Raw genomic sequence first — 13805 nt, forward strand, 5'->3', positions numbered from 1 at the left:
AGTATCGTCCACCGAAATTCAGCAGGGTTGTGCACACGCTTGTCAGCCCTGAGCAGGGTCGGGTCATGGAACAAGAAGTTCAGTCCCTCTTAGCAAAGGAAGCCATAGAGCAGGTCCTCCTCAAGAGAGGGAAGCCGGGTTCTAAAGTCGGTACTTCATAGTTCCCAAAAAAGATGGGGAGTTACGTCCTATAATAGATCTCAGGGTATTGAACCAGTCTCTGAGGAGATTCAGGTTAAAAATTCTAACCATACCTATTATTGTGAGTCAGATCAGGTCCGAGGACTGGTTTTTCACTATAGATCTAAAAGATGCACACCTCCACATATCCATCCTTCCCCATCCTTGCCTTTTTGGGGGAAAAGCGTATCAATAAAGAGTTCTTCCATTCAGCCTAGCACTGTCACCTCGCACCTTCACGAAATGCATGGATGTCTCTTGCTCCACTGAGACTTCAGGGCATTCGCATTATCAACTACATTGACGACTGGCTCATTCTGAAGGTTCGAAGGATGCCAGGGATAACCCTTCAAGAACCACTGCCAGGTCCCACATGGGGACCCTGGACTGGACGACAGGCCTCCTCATCCTAGCTCCACGAAGGAAACGTACTATAAGTAGGTGTCTCCCCAAGGTGCCGCCACATAGACCTTAAGCGTGGACGGTGAGAGCCTGTCAGAGAAGCCACAGGGCAGTTAACTGGGTCCAACTGATGTTCTCTGCACCATAAGTTGAATACATTCCAGTTTAATGCATACAGTTTCCTCGTGGAGGGGGCTCTAGAGTTTAGGATGGTCTCAACAACCTCAGTTAAGAGACCAGCATTTATGAGTTGGTCCCCCTCAGGGGCCAGACCTACAGCTTCCACAGCTCTGGCCGAGGGTGAAGTATTGTGCCCCCGGCCTGAGAAAGAAGGTCCCTCCTGATCAGGATTTGCCACGGAGGGCCTGCTAGAAGAGCTATAATGTCCAAAAACCATACCCGGGCCGGCCAGTATGGGGCGACTAGGAGCAAGCTGATCCCGTGCAGCCGGACCCTCTCTAGAACCCCTGGGAGCAGAGCGATCGGGGGAAATGCGTACAGACGTTGCCTCGGCCACACCCACACCATGGCATCCAGTCCCAAGGGAGCTCTGTCTGTCAAGTCCCAATATTGAGTCTCAACCCCAAGTACCTCAGATGGTTCAGAACAACATCTCGATGTTGAATCGCTCTTGCCTCGAGTTCGCTCCTGGCCGAGTGAGAGCTATTCTCCACCCTAGACCCGGCTATGTGCTTAAGGTGCCGACAAATGTGGCACGGTCTATAATTCTACAGGCATTTCATCCTCCACCGCATGTGTCAGATGATCAAGCTAGATTACATCTGCTATGCCCGGTCCGAGCTCTGGAGGCCTACGTACACAGGTCCTCAGGCTGGAGGAAGTCGCACCAGCTGCTCGTGTGTTTTGGGTCACCTAAAAAGAGTTCCCCTGCTTCAAAGCAAACTAAGCAGGTGGATAGTAGAGGCTATTTCCTCAGCTTATGAGGCGCGCAACTTGCCTTCGCATCTTCTGATAAAAGCCCACTCAACTAGAGGATTGGCTTCCTCTAAAGCCCTGCTAGCAGGGGTTTCCCTTCAAGAGGTCTGTGATGCCGCTGGCTGGGCCTCCCCACACACCTTCATAAGACAATACACTCTGGATCTGCCCTCTACACCGGGTTCACAAGTTCTCTCGTCTTGATTGTGCCAGATTGCTTCACACCAGATTGCTTTTTACCAGTTGAGAACTCACAAAGAGCTCATAAAATATGCAAAGGAATCTGCTGCCTGTACCAAACTGTAATGGGCAACTTAGCTCCTGTGACAAGAATATGACCAGGTATGCTTGAGCATTCTGTCCTGTTTTTGGTTCATTTAGATGTCTTAAGGCCAATTCTCACTGCTGAGGACAGACGTTGACAGATGGCAACAGACACTTTGTCAGGTTTTGTGGGATCAGTGTGTTACCCATATTGGGGTCTGTTGGCATCTGTCTGAGCTTGTTTTAGCCGACTGAACATGTTGAACCGGCGCTTGTCGGGTCGTGGAATGTCTGAGAAGTGACGCATTGTAATCTAGTGATTGTCCGAGTTGGTCAGAGTCTGTCGGTGCAGTGTGAGTTGACCTTTAGATGTCTGTCTCAAACTGCACCAGAACAACACCCCTCAAAATGTGGGTCTCAGTCCGCTTGTTTGTTGTGCACCAAGGCAGGGACGTGCACAGACATTTTGAGGGGCAGGGGCTCACTTCTCATAATTACGTTTTTTTTTTTTTTTTTTACAAAAAAGTATATATATTAACGCAACTCTGACTTCCTTTTTTAAAAAAATAATTAAAAAAGTTAATTAATTTTTTATCTTCCTCAAACTCATGCAATTGTTTCATTTTCAAAAGATGTCTACAAAATAATCAGTTCACACAGAAACCATGGTCTCCTTAGTATTCACTATTATAGAGCAGCAAAGGAAACCATTCCACAATGTGCATGTTTTGAAAACATTTTCTATGCTACTAGTTTCAAGTATATATTTAGAATAACCTAAATAACTGCATCAAGCAGAGGGGCGTGTTTTACTTATAATTTGTTTATTTTTGCACAAGGCACTACATCATTTTAATTATTTTGGTGTTATATATATATATATATATATATATATATATATATATATATATATATATATATATATATATATATTATGTTTTGACAAAAATAAAGTAATCAACTAAGATGTTATTATAGTGTATGTTCCAATGTAGGCTATATTCAAACTAATGAATCCTTAACTTTAAATACGTATAATAAAATGTATACTTTAGTTTTTACAAAGAAAGATTACACTGGAAATATTGTTAACATTTTAATTGTTGTCGTAATTGTATAACCTTTTTAATAAAATAGCAAAAAAAAAAAATATATATATAAAAGGATAGATGTAAACAAAATCTTAAAAGGTCAATATAAGCCTTCTCTTTAAATTATTTTTATTGTGCTTTATTAGTGACACATTTGGGTAGAGAATATATTCCAAAAAAAATAATATATATATTAGGGCTGTCAACGAATATCCTAAATTCGAATATATATTCGAATAGTTTTAAAAAACAGAAATTCGAACGTGAAAATTAATATTCGAATGTGAATTTCGAATATGGAAAAACACGCCCGCGGAAGCAGAGGCGCGGCTGTCTGCTTTGCAAGTGGGCGCGCGCGCTGCCTGAGGGACAGGTCACACGAGTCTCACTGTCTAGAACAGCGTCACTGCTGAAAGTTGACAGTGCACTAAAAGACAATGGAATAAATTGCAGTCAGTTTTTCCTTTTTTTAATACAAGCACCAATAATGTAAGTAGCCTTTTTCTTTTTAAATAGCACTTTATTTTTTATGAACCTCAGGGTAAAAGTTCTTTGTTGTCACATTTCTCGGAATTGTGTGCCTCATTTTATTTAACGTTAAACAGAAAAGTTCCATGTTTACGCACAGCTCGCTCGTAGCGTTCAATGTCGGTTCTATACTGTAAAACTTCAATTAATGTTAATAAATTTGTTTCAATCACTGAATGAAGCCTGCTATATTTGGGACAAGAGTCGCGACCTTAAATTGCTTGCACAAAACTCTTGATCAGCACTCAACATGTGCTTATTGTTGTTAATTTAAACCATTATGCACAGAGAGAGCGTGAGCGCGAGGGAGAGAGAGAGAGAGAGAGAGAGAGAGATTTTTTTTGATTTTTCAAGCATCTTTATTGAACAAAAGATTACTTACATAAAAACAAAGTATATTTTGTTACACAAATTTTTTTTTTTTTTTTTTTTTTTTTTTTTTTTTACAAAAAGAGTGCAAATATAAGTTCATTATCAATGACAGAACACAAAGCCCTTCTGTGACACCATATTCCTTCAAAAACATTTAAAGAGTCCATTACTTTATAAAAACGAAAATCAATTACAATCCTTGATTTGATCATAGCTGCAAACACCCTCTCGACATTATATTCACTTTTTTGCTCAATTTGATCTCTTCTACTAATATAAATGGCCATTTTGGCTTTACCCAAAATAAAATTCAACAAATGACACTCATACTTTCGCCTTTGAACATATTTAAAACCTAAAATAAAAGTTTGCACAGAAAAATTCTCATCAAAACAATTAAAAAGATTCTGCAAACTATCAAATAAAGGCTTTAGTCTTGAACAATACAAAAAAGTATGAAAAACAGTTTCTCTCTGGAAACAAAAAGGACATTCTTTGCCAACATCTGGATTTAAAACAGAAATAAAAGCATTAACAGCAACAATACAGTGTAAAATTCTCCATTGTAAATCTCCATCTCTTTTAGCTAACGGTGGCTTGTACAATGCTCTCCACGCTGGTCTGACATTATCATTCATCTGAAAAACTGTACGCCATGGCGTGTCAACTCTTCCATGTAGTCCCTTTTTGTTAAAAGATTTTACACAAGCTTTATAAAACATTTTTCCATTACTTTCGTACAAATCCATATCTGTCAACTTTTCAGATTCTAGAAAAATTCCTGCATATTCACCTAAATTTGGTGAAAGAAACAGATTTGGAAACAGATCCCTCTCATTAGGGATAACTTCCCCTTCACAATACTCTTGAAGCATTTTTGTCTCTTCTGTTGTAAAGGCTGAATGCAGTTTCTTTAACACTTGTGCCACAATTCGAATAGATTTAACTCCCAACAAAACAGCTACATCTTCAACTTTTTCAAAACTCGGGCCAGCCACTTTAATTAAACACCCAAGTGTTATGATCTTAGATTTAATCAAATCTGCAGACAATGTCCCACATGCTCCTAAAATGTCCAAACATGACCCATAAAACAGAGGTTCTTTCAACAGCCAAAACAATGATGACGTAGAATCAGTTCTTTTAACTTGAAAGAGGTCCCAAACTTTAAAAAGATTCTTGTAAAACTCTGGCAATCTGGATGTGTTGATTTTCCTGGGATTTAACAAGAACAACGACTTGTCCAAACATAGTCCTTCAGCAGTCTTTAGAATCGCACTGGCCACTGGCCTCCAGCTTAAGTTCTCTGGACCAGTGAGAAATCGCTGTATAAATTGTAGCCGAAAAGCTGCAGTCCTGCTCTGCAAGTGTACAAGTCCTTGTCCTCCTTCCTCTTTTGGTAGATACAATACATTATGAGGTATCCAATGCATTTTTTCCCAAAAAAAATCTACTAGAAGGGACTGAATTTTAGCAAGTATCAATGCAGGTGGATCAATACAAGCCAGTCGATGCCATAGGGAAGAGGCCACCAAATTATTAATAATCAGAGTACGTCCTCTATATGATAAACTCTTTACAATCCATTTCCATTTCATTAGACGACCTTTAATTTTTTCAACTGTTCCCTCCCAGTTTTTTTGAACAATCGATTCATCTCCTAAAAACACTCCTAAATATCTTAAACCATCTTTTCTCCAACTTAACCCACTTGGAAGTATAGGTACCCCTCTTTCCCATTTTCCTACTAACACTGCTTCACTTTTACCCCAATTAATTCTTGCTGAAGATATAGTTTCAAAATCTCTCAGTGTTTCTAATAATAAATCCACATCATTTTGTTTATTAAGTATAATGACAACATCATCAGCATATGCTGATAAACATAAAGTGCTGTTACAGGTTTGTAAAGATACCCCTTCTAAAACTCTTCTCAATTTATTTAAAAGTGGTTCTATTGCCAACGTGTAAAGTATTCCTGACAGAGAACACCCCTGTCTTACCCCACGACACACTTTAAAAGGAGCACATAAGCCACCGTTAACTTTCAGTAGACTCTCAATGTCATTGTACAGAATTTTAATATAACCTATAAAATCAGAATTAAAACCAAATGCCTGCAAAGTTTTCCACAGATAATCGTGTTCTACACGATCGAACGCCTTCTCCTGATCTAAGGAAATCAAACCCATGTCGACTCCCAATATTTTTGAAACATCAAATAAATCTCTTATAAAATGGATATTATCAAATATTGATCTTCCAGGTACGCAATAAGACTGACCAGAATGGATTACCTCCTCCAAAACTCTTCCTAGTCTAGTAGCTAAAACTTTTGAGAGCAATTTATAGTCATAACACAATAAAGACACAGGTCGCCAGTTTTTTATGTCTCTCACATCACCTTTTTTTGGCAAAAGAGTAAGGACCGCTCTTCTACAGCTCAGCGGCAGAAGTCCTCCGACTAGACTGTCACTGAGAACTGCCAGCAGGTCCTCCCCTATCACAGGCCAAAAGGCTTTATAGAACTCAACTGGGATTCCGTCTATCCCAGGAGCCTTGCCATTCTCCATACTCTGGAGAGCTTTGTGCAGTTCTCCCAGGCTTATAGCTCTCTTGAGTTCTGCATTGGAGTCTTCAGAGACCTTTGGTAGCTCTTCATAAAAACACTGCTCAACAACCCGATCTTCTCTGTGCTCACAACTATAAAGCTTTTCATAAAAACCTTTTGCTCTTTTCCGAATTTCAATAGGGTCTGATTCAAGAGAACCGGTCTCAGAGAATAAAGAATGTATAAAGCGTTTCTGACCGTTCTTTTTTTCTAGACTAAAGAAAAATTTGGACGGTACATCCATCTGGTCTATATCTTTAAAACGTGATCGAACTAGCGCCCCCTGTGCCTTCACTTTTTGTATGTCAGACAAAACAGATTTCTTTAAAAAAAGGGATTCAATATGTGTTTGATTTCCACTTGACTGTGCCGCTTCTTGAAATTTAAGAATTTCATCTTCTAATACTTTCATGGATTTGATTATATCTTTTGTGACATTGTGAGTGTACTGTTGACATAGTTGTTTGGTTTGTACTTTACCAAACTCCCACCACTTTTGTAAGGACTGAAAATGATCTTTTTCCTTCCTAAAATTCTCCCAAAAAAAATTGAATGTTTCTCTAAAATGTGCATCACTTAATAAATTTGTGTTAAAGTGCCAGTACGCACTTTTCGGCTTGACAGAGTGTAAAGTTACTGTACATATAACAAGACTATGATCTGAATAACCAACTGGAAATATGAAACTATTTTTAAAAGTACTAAGATGGTGTTTATAACAATAAAATCTATCCAGACGTGCTAAAGACAACCTGTTATCACGAGCATGTGCCCATGTGTACTGCTTTAAATTCCCATTTAAACTCCTCCATACGTCACATAAATCATTTGTTTTAATCATCTGAATAAGTCGCTTACGAGAAAGCAAATGTGGCTCTACATGATTTCTATCCATATTATTTTCTACACAGTTAAAGTCTCCACCTAAAAATAAATGCTCCTCACCATTACATTTGTCCAACGTTTCACAAAGAGTGTGTAAAAACACCATTCTTTCTGCTGGCAGAGTTGGAGCATATGCACATATAAAAATAAAAGTGTGGTTCTCAACCTGGGCTCGAATCTTTAGCAATCTACCGTTCACAACCTCTTCCATCTCAGTAGAACAGGGAGTAAAACTATTAGCAAATAAAATAGCGACACCACCACTAAGTGAGGATTTGTGACTAAAAAAGGAGAGACCTTTAAATTCTTTCGCCCATTCATCCACATTTGTTGTGTCGCTATGCGTTTCTTGTAAAAGTAAAACATCAAGTTTTTTCTGATTCATAGTATTGTATATTAATGTGCGTTTTATGCATTCTCTTGCTCCATTCACATTTAAGGATGCAATGCGAATGTCTCCCATGAGAAAATTATAAAAAAATAAACTTAGGCCATAAAGAAAAAAACAGCCAAGAAGGACCAAAAAGTTAAGCCGATTTACTGCCGCCATTAATTATTCAATTGTTGTTGGAGTTTTGTCACAAATTTTTTCAACCTATAGACTTCTTTATTAGTGAAACATCCCTCAGTCATGAAAGCCCTCGTATTTTCCACAAAACGTTTTGTGTCTGGAAAATAGTCAGCAACCTGAACTCCCCTCAAGTTTTTTGACAATTTTAAAAACTTCTTGATTTCATCAGTATCATACTCTAGGCATGCCCATTCAGTCTGGGAACAACTAGAAGCACCGGAATCAGAGACATCACTCTCATTACCAACATCAACATCAGACTCTTTTTCATTTTCTGTTTTTCTAGCTTGTTTTGATTCGAAGACCCTGTCATTCTTTTTCCTTTTTAAAGGTGTTTTGAAAACTGCCTGATCTAGGTCCGTCATTAAATCATCACTTAAGTTGACACTCTCTGAAGTAGACTTTGAGACAGACACTATATTAACATGTGAAATATCCATGCTCTCATCAGCCTTGGGCTCACCTTTATCAACAACAGGGATAACTAAATCATTTTCCTCATTATTCTCAGTTATGGCCTGATTCACCTCAGTCTGTAAATGAGGAATTGATTCAGTTTGGCCGCTGGTGGATGGCCTGGGTTCAGTTTGAGTTGGAGCAGGAACATTATCAGTGTCTGCATTTCTGACTTGCCCACCAGTTTCAACTGAGACATCTTGTGTATTTATACCATTATTATCTGGACAAGCGCGTACTAAATGCCCAACTTTCCCACAGCCAAAACACTTCATTACATCAGTACTTACAAAGACAGTATAATCAAAGTCATCAACTCTGAGTTTCAAATTCAGGTTGAGTTCAGTCCGATTTTCTTTCAAGATCATGTAAGTAAATCTCCGAAAAGATACCACGTGTTTGATCAAGTCTGATTTGCTACCAAGAACGATCTTTTTCACGGGGCTGACTATCTTTCCAAACCGTGACAGTTCTTTTGTCAGCATTTCGTCTTTTATGAACGGCGGAACGTTAGACAAAGTGACTTTCCTAGCGGGGGTAGAAAGGGGAAGCACTGGGGTGAACAAACCACTAATAACTACACCTCTTTCCACTACTTCATTTGCTTTCTCAACAGAATTTAAAAACAAAACCATTGCATTATTCATCCTAGATGCCGCTAAAATACACTCATGACCAACAACATTTCCAACGGCCAAAATGCACTCCTCCACCTTCACAGCGGACACCACTTTCACTCCGTGGCGCCGCGTGAGAAAATCTAAACAGGTGTTTGTGTTTTGGGCTGCCATGCTTCCCAGTGATACACTGGTTGCAAACGGCCGAACCCCTACACCAAAGGGAGCCTTACTTCACCACCCAATACACCGCAGATATCAAAACCGAAAAGAATAGAAAAGAATTGAAAAGAGAAAGGAATTTTCCGCCACAGCGGGCATAAACCATTCGCACTCACCACACGCACCTCGCACTCGCTCAACAAACGCTCTCGCATGCGCAGAGAGAGAGAGAGAGAGAGAGAGAGAGAGAGAGTGCCTGCGAGTGAGCGAGACTGAGGTCTGCGGTCTTGGCCATTAGTTTATTTACTTGGTTTTGTGTTGGTAATACATTGTCAAATATGTTTAAACTTAAATTAACTACCTATACAAGTTATGTATGTCTCTTTGTATTAATTTGTCCTGTTATATATATATATATATATATTGTCCTTGCATTCTTTCTTGTGGCTCAGTGACACACCTGAATGAAAGGCTAATAATGGGTGTGAACTTCTCAGGTGTGAATTCATGATGGTGTTGGATCGTTTACGCCCACCCACACGCCTTTCCAAACAAAAAGTGTCTTACAAAATTTAAATCAATGTATTGTTTTATGTGAATGATTAGGCAGGATGATTTTCACATCATTTTGAACAAAAAACTCTAGGCGACAAAATGCATTATTCAGAAGTCTTATGGACACATATTTAGTATGTGTTTTGTGGCCTTATTTCAGAAACTTTCATTTTTAGTTTTTTCAATAACCATGCATGAACATTATTCTCTCAAAAATACAAACATGTACATACATGTTGCTCACATATTATGGTAGCCCTGTTTGTGCTAAATAGAGTGTAATTACACCTTTGCCATTAATATGTTTATAAGCAACTGAAAAAAGCACAAATGTCAGGGCATGTCAGAACATCTAAAGGACCCCAAAAACACCTTAGACCCCAGAGGGTTAAAGTTGCTGATCATTTGCCAGTTCCTCCCTCCTTCTTTCCTGAACTTGAACTTGGTTATATCTGCTCACAAACTCAGACTTGTTTTGGTTGTGAACAACTTAATATTTTGTACTAATCAGTTAAGTGAATAACTCAATGACTCGTTTGTGCAGAACTGTGGCATAAAAATGTCAGCACTTACTGGTACAACATTGTAACATGTCGAAAGGGTCAGTGAATGAATCTGAACGATTCCTTTCAATCTAAAAGCCACAATGAAACAGAATTTGCAACAGATTTTTTTCTTCTGTATTATGATGTACTTCTGAGTGTAACAGATTATCAAAAAAAAAAAGAAAAAAGAAAAATCTCTTGTTCAATTTGCTGAATTTGAGATGTGGCATTGCACTCTAAAAATAAATACGAGTTTGCAGTCGATTGTGGAATGGCGGGGTCAAAGCGGACTAAATGATTGGAGAAGTCCAGCATGTGTCACAAGAGAGAAGTGTGCCATTTTCATCTGAAGACCCAGTTTTGATATTTTGATTAAACACAAGGTCCAAAAAAAAAAAAAATTAAAATTTTAAAATGAAACCCACATGGATATATCGTGCTCATATAGTATGCATTTAGAAAACAGATATGGTGAATTGTAATTTCATGTTGAAATGTAGACATATACACGTTTATTTTACATAAAGGTTGTCTCTACATAAAGGCATATCTGCTACAAGAAAAGGGTCTAAAATGAGCTTTTCATTTAGTTTAGACACACTTCTATTTTAAAGGCACACTATGTAGAAATTGTGTTTTTGTCAAACAGCGACCCGTAAAGTCGATGTGGAATACTTGCACTGTCGTAAATACCCACCCCCACCCTGTACACCGGTACCTGTTCGGTAGGATAGAAGCGTCGGGCATGGAACAGGCACAGATAGACTCTGAAGATATTGACCAGGTAATGTTTCACGATTTCATACAAATATTAGGGCTACTGCATACTGAACTACTGATGATGGTAATAGGATAATAATAAGTTTATGTCAAGTGTTAGACTACTTTATAATAATAAAGTAGCCTACCACGTTTGCTGGTTTATAACGTTTTTACATGATTGCAGCTAAAAAAAACACAATTTCAAGTAAAGTTACAGTCGGGAAGTTCACTGTTAGTCAGCTAAAGTTTGTATAAGCACAGTACACACGCCATAAGAAATCGGAACCAGACAAAGGACTACCTGAACACCTGAGTTCAGCTGGCAAACTAGCTCGTGTGGCAAGCTAGGCAATAAAACATAACGCAAAAACACATAAGAGAAATTAGTGTTTGTTAGCAAGTCTGCTAACAGCTCTGATAATCGAAAGCTAGCTAGACATATGTGGAAATTATTGGACTGGTCTAATTATCAACAATGGATGAATGAACAGCATCGTAAAAAATGACATACTACAAGCAAGCGCAACAACATACAACATAGAACGCAAACAAGTTTACAAATAAGAGATTTACTTTCTAGTCCATCAACAAGATCGCCAGGTCAACATCGCTGTTGCATCCAGTGCTGCTTTTTAGCTCGCGCCAACGAATGAAAGCCTGACCGAGTTGGACTCTTGTCCAGTTCCTCACGCGATCAGATTCTCTTTTCCTTTTCCTACACTCTTCCGAACGCGCTTTCTTTGTTTTTTCCATCGTCGAGTCTTCCAAGAATCACGTCTGAAATGCGCGCAAGTGTCTTCTTGCTTCATATGTTGTTGATGTGTGTGACGTCGTTGCCGTAAAGCAAGTCGTGATTCTCGCGAGATTTGTCGGGGGCGCTCCTCTCATACTTGCATTGCTGTTTTTTCCAGTGGCGTCCCCCCCAAGCTTTACTACAAGGATGATCCGCCCTACTATGAGTTTGTTTACCACCGAAATGATTTTGAAGCTGTTATATTAAGGTACAATTCTTGCATAGTGTGCCTTTAAGCTCCGCTCATACCCAATTTTATTTAAAAGAAACAGAAACAACTAATTTTATCATTGCAACAAATACAAATAGGCTACATATATAGATAATTTTGCTGCACACACCCACTCAAAGGTTTTTGATTTAAGCTCTGCAGACAGATGAACAATAGCAGCTGGCACGTTATGTAAAGCAGACTTCCTTTAACAAATCTCTGAACCAACAATAACTTAAAGAGAATCAAGGATACAAATTTGCATGCCAACACTGAAGCAAACAAACTAGAGGGAGCTCTGTGACTCCACTTAGTTACACCGCTAAAATAATTAGGATATAATGTGTAAAGGACACTGTGGAAAACATGGCAGTGTTGAGTGTAGAACATAAGAAACATACAAATTGTCTAGCATCTGGACAATTTGGACACCATCTGACGTGGAGAGCAGAGAGGTGATTCGAGTGGGTGGAGATTACGGAACACTTAACATGTTGTTGCTTCAATATGAATTTTCCTTTTCTAAGCTATTGGATTTAGAATGTTAACCTGGCAGATGAAAAATCAGGTGGGAAAAAATCATTGAAAAGGAATCAGACGGATCATATTTCGGCATTTGAATGTCAGAGAGAATTGTGGGTCTCTTTTCTTTCAGGTCAACAAGCAGATTTTCAGTAACATCCTAGTAACCACCTAGCATGCATTAGCAAACAAAACACCCTTTACTTCTTCAGAAAATCATGTGTGCACTAAATGGCAATAGGTGTGCTTTTAATTCTGCCTGCTAACAAGTGTTTCTTGGATCACATTAAGTAGTCAATTTTTCAGACTAAACTCAATATAGCTTCAATCGCTGCAGTAAATTTCAGTCAAATTCCCAACTCAATCCAAACTAGCAGATGCATGTGCACAAGGGTCTTCAACCTAAAACAAATTGCAACAAAAGCACGCCAGACAGGCCGCCAGATTGACTATAAATACTTTTTCAATTTGGACGATTAGAAGGGGAATCACTCTGAAGAGCTCGAGAGCTTTTGGGCCACGGCAGGTAATCCCTTTTTCCGCTAAAAGCTAAATACCAGGAGGAGAGATCCATATCTATTCCCCTGTGTCTGGAGCAAAGTCTTATCAGTGCAACTTCCAGCATCACCAAAGAAAGACTTGTTGCGTTAAGACCACAGACGAGAAGAGTGGGGTATCATCATCAAAATGAAATTACAGCATGGACCAGTAAACTCTTTTTTTTATTATGTATCCGGATGATTAGACATCTACATCCTTTGAATGCATCTGAAGGAGCTTCCCTTATTATCAGTGCACCATGTGACTTCATGGATTTCAGGATTAAACTGAGAATCATTGGTGACCAATCGTGATTTGTCCACAGATAAGTGAAGGTGCATGTCACACACGAGAATGAGAATCATTGATAACGCTATCGGATAATTTCTCATTATGCTAGTGAAATTACTCAGAATTCAGCTGCCTGTTTTAAAACTGCACACAGGTTTGTCTTCATGCTTGAGACACAAAGAATATGACATGCTTTCAGAAATGGCAGCCTGAAGAAATTGAAGATTACAAGAATAGCCACATAATTTGATGGTCCGGGGCTAACCCTCGCCGTGAACTGCATGTCAAGTAGCATCTGCGTAAAAATACCATCCATGCTCATAAAACTTATGTTCCTCAGCGCTTCCTCGGCTGTCATCTCTAGATAAATGGCCGTAAGCTGATCTCCTTCACCAAGTCGTTGTTATTATTAATGATATTTTTTGGCAATGTCACTCTCAGTTTCTTTCTTTATGTGGACAAAGAAAACAGATGAATTTCATGGCTGTTTGCTGTTCTGCCAACAAACCAG

This window comes from Leuciscus leuciscus (assembly GCF_965113295.1).
Source record: "Leuciscus leuciscus genome assembly, chromosome: 24".
Classification (NCBI taxonomy): Eukaryota; Metazoa; Chordata; class Actinopteri; order Cypriniformes; family Leuciscidae; genus Leuciscus; species Leuciscus leuciscus.